Raw genomic sequence first — 6,675 nt, 5'->3', positions numbered from 1 at the left:
CCTGTCCTTGCTCCCATAATTTTTTTGCATTAATCTGCGCTACTCTGAGGAATATCACGACCTCCCATGGCGAAGGAGGGCTGCCAGTTGTCAGTTTCCCTGTACTAAACTGACATGCTACCCACACACACACACACACGCGTGTGCATCCCTATACTCAAAGAGATAGACACTTAACCACCCACCTGCTGTAGCCTCTGACTCTATGAGGACTACAAAAGGAACTGATTCTCGGGGTTGCTGCATTGTCAGCCTCTACAATAGACTTGATGAAACCAAGACTGTGTGAGCCTCACCTACACACAAAGAGATACTCGCCAAGTCCTGCACAATAGTCCTGATGAGTTGATGACAATCGTAATTGACCCGCAGGTTGGGGCAGCTGTGACATAGATGTGTTATGAAATGACAGCACGGTTGTGTGGGGGAGCGAGACAGAGGGAGGAAGTCCAAGAACGAGAGGAGTTTTGGAGGCAGATAACGAAGGACGAGCTGGTGAAATCCAGATACGCTCATGCATCGGGAGAAGAACGTGTCGAAGGGAAATGAGACGAGGGAGATTTGACAGTGTAGTCAAACACAGGCTACATGAGAACAATGTGAGTAACTGCAAGAAAGAGGTAGATTATAAAAAAAAACATGCACAGAAGTGAGAGAGAGGAGGAGTGAGACAGAAACAAGACAAGAGGAAAAGAGGGTACAAGGCAGCTTTTATTGCACAACATGTGCTGTGGACAGATGGTGCTGAATAATGTATTAAGGCTTTTACACCGTCCCTGCGTTTTTGCACTGGAGTAAGAAATTAACCCATATCAAGAAGAAAATATTTAGCTGGGTTTCCACCTCTTGGATGTTTTTTTTTTTTAAAAAAACATTAATGCGACAGAACACAGAGGTGCATTTCTACTTTGATACAGTCACATTAAAAAACTTTGATGCTAAAGAACAACAACCTCTGGCATCACCTTAAGCCCCTTACTAAACCAGATTTCTGTTTTTGTTGCTTCATGTACTTTGATGAAACTCCCATTTAGAGATGCTCCCCATAATAAAGCAGTTAAAACATGTCAGTACAATTGTAAAGCAGAAAAAATAAGAGCATAATACACTTAAGTTTTCATGAGAAAGTTTAAAAAAAATCTGTCAAAGCAGTTTATAACTTATTTCTTTATAACCTTATTTAACTTATAAGATGTTCCCTTTGGATACATTGGTGGGTTAGCGACATAAAACTGAACTCCTAAAATTAAGCAAGTTTCGACACTGAAAGGTTAAAGATCATCAAATATATTTTAATATAACACAAAAAACCCTCTTTATTAATTATAAAATAATCAAATTTCTTTGATTAATCTCACCACTGACACCAGGGATGACTACTGTGGCATTGGTTTAGATAACTTTTCTGTCTCTTAATAAATTAAATTATCGGCAGCATCAACAGTGTNTTTACTTGGGTGATCTTTGTAAGGAGTAAATTACAATGTTGTTTACATTTAAAAAAAAATTAAAAATAAATAATTCCTCTTTTCTGGATGAGATCCATGATTCAAAATCTACCGCATTTTCCGCACTATGAGGCGCGCCGTCAATGAATGGCCTATTTTAGGGCTTTTTTCATATATAAGGTGCATAGAATAGACGCTACAGTTAGGGTTGCCACCCGTCTCATATTGAACCTATACAGGACGCGATTTGTTCCATAGTCTACTGCCGCCGCAGTCTCTGTCTCTCTTCCCCCGTCCCCCTGGCTTTAAATGTATAGCACCCTAGTCGAAGCACCACGGATGAATGTCTAAAGCCACTTTGTTGACATAAAAATGTCAACAAAACAGTCCGACTCCGGTCGGCGAGGAGAGCTTTCCGCGACTAGGCCGGGGCGTGGCCGGACGATGGTCACCCTTCTCCGTTCGCGCACTGCAAGTTGGTGGAGAACGTGGTGCTAAATGACCTGCAGATGACCTGATTCTAGACGATCGGTAGGTAGATAGGTCAGTCAAACTTTATTAACAAACCAGCGTTCTGACAACTATCCCAGCATGCACTGCGCGCTTCTTCTTCTACGGGCGAAAATGAAGTCGCCGGCTGCTTACCGTAGTTGCTAGACCTGTTGTGGCTCAATATTGGTCCATATATAAGGCGCACCGGATTATAAGGCGCACTGTCGTCTTTTGAGGAAATTGAAGGTTTTTAGGTGCGCCTTATAGTGCGGAAAATACGGTACTTAAAATTAAAAAATGTCAAATGTTGAGTTGGCAGCTGTGTTGGATTTTTTTTCCCCAGTTAGGACAAGGAGGTTGGTTAGAACTGCTTGGATGGTTTGATACAGAATCCCTGAAAAAAATAAAAACCCCTCAAAAAATAACTTTTAAATTCTGCGTCGATTCCATGGGTGGTTTTAGATGGAGTCCAACAGGGACTAGTGTCCTGGCAGAACTGTGCACCCATGTAGAAAACACTGGTCCCATCCTGACCCCCTTGTACATTTGGTCTGATCTACGCCTTTAAATTTCCTCCTTAATTTTTAAGAATAAATCCCAAAAACATACATGAGCTGCTACTAAATCTCCCAATTTACAAAGAATTTCCAAAAAGCTGCTGCAAAATGTAAATTTAGGGGCAAAAAAATCTGGATGAAAGGCAGAAGTGAAAAGGACTGACTTGACATTTCCTTCACACCCAAATGAGTTTGTTGCCTTGCTGCTGATTTTCACTCACCTCCTTTTTATTCGGCAGACTTGGAGCAGCCCACCTCGCCTGCTGCCAGTTGTACTGGCCTTCTGGGCTGACAGCACATAAGAGGTTCTGCCAAAGCTGGGAACGTACCAGTCCTAGGGCCAAGTAGACGCATGCTAGTTGGGCAATTTTCGTATAAATATAGTGTGAAAACAGACCGAGAAATAGCCAGATTGAGGTAAAGACAAATAAATATAAAGAGAGGATGACAGCAGGGAGAGCAAATGTCAAAAGACCCACAGAGACTCTTTTTTTTTTTTTTTCCTGCAAATTAAATAAAATATAGTCTCTGGAAATGATCATCTGTTTCTTTCCAACTCACAACTCTCTTCATCTCTGGCCTGTAAACAACACTGTTAATGAGACACAATCCCTCTCACACACAGCCACAACAAACATAAGTCCTCTGCCATGCAAGCTTCCACCTCTCTCTCACACACACACGCACGCACACACACACACACACCAAGACACACACTCTACACAAATGTAATGAGAACTCGCTGTTTACTCTTTGAAGACTGATGGTGTTATTAAGTCTGGATGTGTCTCGCTCTGTGAGATAAGTTTATTTGGCGGTGTGCTTACATGATGAGCATTTGATTGAGATTTTCACATCTCCCAGACATGAGCCACAATCTAAATAAATAAATAAATAAATAAGTAGAGGCAGAGAAACAAACGGTGATCCGGAAAGCAGGAAAATTATGCATGTGATACTACGGAGATTTTTAACTCCTGCAGCTTTTTTTTTTTTTTTTTTTAACTCCTGCAGCTTTTTTTTTTTTTTTTTTACTATAATGTAAACCTGTTTCTTCTGATAAACTACCTCAGTTTTGGATCAAATGAAAGTGTGAAATTACTTTAATAAGACTTGGTGATAAAACTGCCGCTCTAACAAAACACAGTCTTGATATTGGTTTCCAGAAATCCGTCGCTTGTTTGTGTTGAAAGTAACCTTTGACATAAACAAAATGTTTGACTATTATTCAGACAACAGTTACACCAGAACAAAACTGGGCTCATTTCAAAGAAAACCTTCTTAGCCAATTGTTATTTGAAATTCCACATTAGGACCGTTTCCTTTTATTTGTTCATACTGATGCTGAGTCAACATAACCTAAGATGCAACTGCTTTCCATATAAGAGGTTCAAAAACTCCAAAGCCTGTCCAAATTATGCAGGCTGGGTCAGTTAGAGAAAGACAGATTTTAAATTGATAGGTCCAAACAAGTGGGGGTGTTGGATGGAAGATGACAAGGTGCTACAACAATAGGCTTAATACAGTCAGGAGAGTATTGAGAAAATCATTATTTCTGGAACAGTTGAGTTAAAAACTTCAAATAGGCTTAAAGGCGCAGTACAGGCAGTAATGAGACCAACAAAAGGACTAAATTATGTGTACCACTGCGCATCGTAGCGCCAATCCCTGGAGTTCAGCTACCAGTTTTTATCTCCTGGATGTTTTGTGAACTACAGATTGCAGCTGCTGTCATATATTTTACTATGAAAGGATGCGATTGATTATTAGCAGATGATGTTTGTGGACTCGAGGCTGTTAATGGATCCTAATAATCTGCTCATGTCAACCAAAGCTTGACCATAATGACCACATACATAAATGTGTCTACAAAGTAACACTGTATTAAACGACTTTTGCATCAGGAACAAAATAATCTGAACTTTCTTAATTAAGCTAGCTGCAATAATTACAAGGACATGTCTGGCTGAATATTTCAAAACAAATGTCCTTTTCTGTTCTTCCAGGTTCCACTTTAACTTCTTTGGAATTTGGGATTGACACCAAAAGTTTTGAAATGTGGATTTAGAAAATAGTTTCATAAAAATTCTCCAGCTTAGCGTGACGACAAGAGAACGCCTGATCATTTCCAGGGTGTTATTTCATCTGGTTAACACTTCCTACCAAATAAAGCAGCATAGCTCTTTATGCTATGACCTTTCTGCATTTGGCTATTGCCATGTTGAACAGACTAATCTGTTGAAACTCCCTATTTTCTGTCCAAGATTCAATTAGTTTATATTCAATATGTCCGTACTATATTTTGCCCAACTTTCTAAAAGCTTGGCAGAGGGAAACAATTTGCTCCCCTGTCTTATTTTTGAACTCATCCTACACACCCCTACTGTGAGCATTCTGGTTAAAAACAACAGCTCATCCTCAGATGTGCTGAGTTTGCTTTTAATGCAACTGCTGATGACACAATTAAAAGTTGAGGACGAACAAACTAATGGAAGCGGTAAGAAACGTCAGGAGCGCAGGCCGTCCTTATACTCAACAGCAGGATAAGTCCTAATTAACAGGAAGGAAGTAAATGATGAACAGTGTGGTGGGTTGTGTTAGATAAATTTGTTTCACCATTCTAATCAGGGGGGCAGACTCACACACACTCATATAACAAAGCAGTTATATGAGTGTATATAGTATGTGTCTGAGATTCAGCAGGGCTCTACTGGATTCATGATTTTATTTTTATATTTTGTGGTTTCCTGCAAAAATGGGAAGCTAAAAGCAACAACTGGACATTTTGTAGGAAAAAAAAAAGAAGAGAAAACTTGTTGGCACTATTCATGAATTAGACATGGTGATATGTCGTGATGTTTTATGGATTATTGTTTCGGAAAAGCAATTTTGAACCCAATTGAAGCTCATTTAGCGACGCCGGTGGGTCAATATTTAAACCCGTATTTATAATTCTGTCCCTGTGAATGTTAGAGAAAATCCACAATAAATCCAGACGTGTTCTTTTTTTTATTGCCGTTCAAACAGTTCCCTCTTTTAAAAATTCCTGAAATTGTACATTGCGTTGTGTAATTAAAATTCTCCCCCAACGCATCATAAAAAAAAAAAAAAAAAAAGCCCAAATCGGCAAGACAGGAGAGAAGAAAGTCAGAGCCGTGTAGGATTCGATAGAGATGAAGAAGAAACCATAATTGGACAAACACAACCTTCCATTTCTCTGCCAGGTCAGAATGAAACGTGGATCTCTGCCAGTGCCAAAATCCTGCCAGCAGGTAATAAGAGTAGCAAGAGATGTCTGCCTTCCTCCGCCTCCATCCATCCTCCCATCTAAGTCTGCCAAGGCTGGGTGGTAAAGGGCTTTTTATCTCATTGTAAGTCATTATTACATGTCACTCTGTAGCCTTGTGAGGCAAGGCAGCTGCATTCCAGAAAAGGGATTGCGATACAAAAGTGTGACGTTGCCCACCTGAGCACGTGCGATTCAAAGCCCCTGCACATGTCTGGAAGTAAATCCATTTAGAGTGGAGGGAAGTGATCAATGTGACAGGCTGAAAACTCTTTTCGTGTAGTTACAAATCACAAACGACCAGTGCATGTGAGATGCAAGGGCTGTAAATCTGAAATGCTGAGGAGGAGGGTGGAGAAGGTGGAGGGGAGAAACAGCTGCAGAGGAAACTGACTGTATTTCACAGCCAATCATGCAAACAACACAGCCTACACTTCTTTTTCTCCCGCTGTGAACACTTCACCCTATAAGCCTATCGGCCACTCTGCTGACATTACACCCAAACACCTCCCGCCCTCCAAAAACAGATAGATGTACTTCAGTAGAGTAGAAAAGATGACAAAAAAAACCTGTTAACCACCACATTTCAAACTTTGTCTAGAAAACCCATTTCAACACACCCAGATGTGTTTTAAGGGTTTAATTCCACTCATTTTGCTGCATTGTTTACTCCACTGGAAACACTTCTTCTGTTTAAAAAAACAAAACAACACAGCTCTGTTGTGAGCATCCATTATTTATTTTTCCAGCTTTAACTACTTTGGGAGTTTAATTTTCTCCGAGTCCCCACAGACTGTGTTGACATTTCGTGAGAGGGATTTGGAAACACAATTCACAAGAATCACATTACACATTGCAGCGGACAGAAATGTCTCTTGACGTCTCTGCAGAA

This window comes from Poecilia formosa, unplaced genomic scaffold (assembly GCF_000485575.1).
Source record: "Poecilia formosa unplaced genomic scaffold, Poecilia_formosa-5.1.2 Scaffold9, whole genome shotgun sequence".
In the NCBI taxonomy this organism is placed as follows: Eukaryota; Metazoa; Chordata; class Actinopteri; order Cyprinodontiformes; family Poeciliidae; genus Poecilia; species Poecilia formosa.
This window is presented reverse-complemented; position numbering follows the sequence as displayed.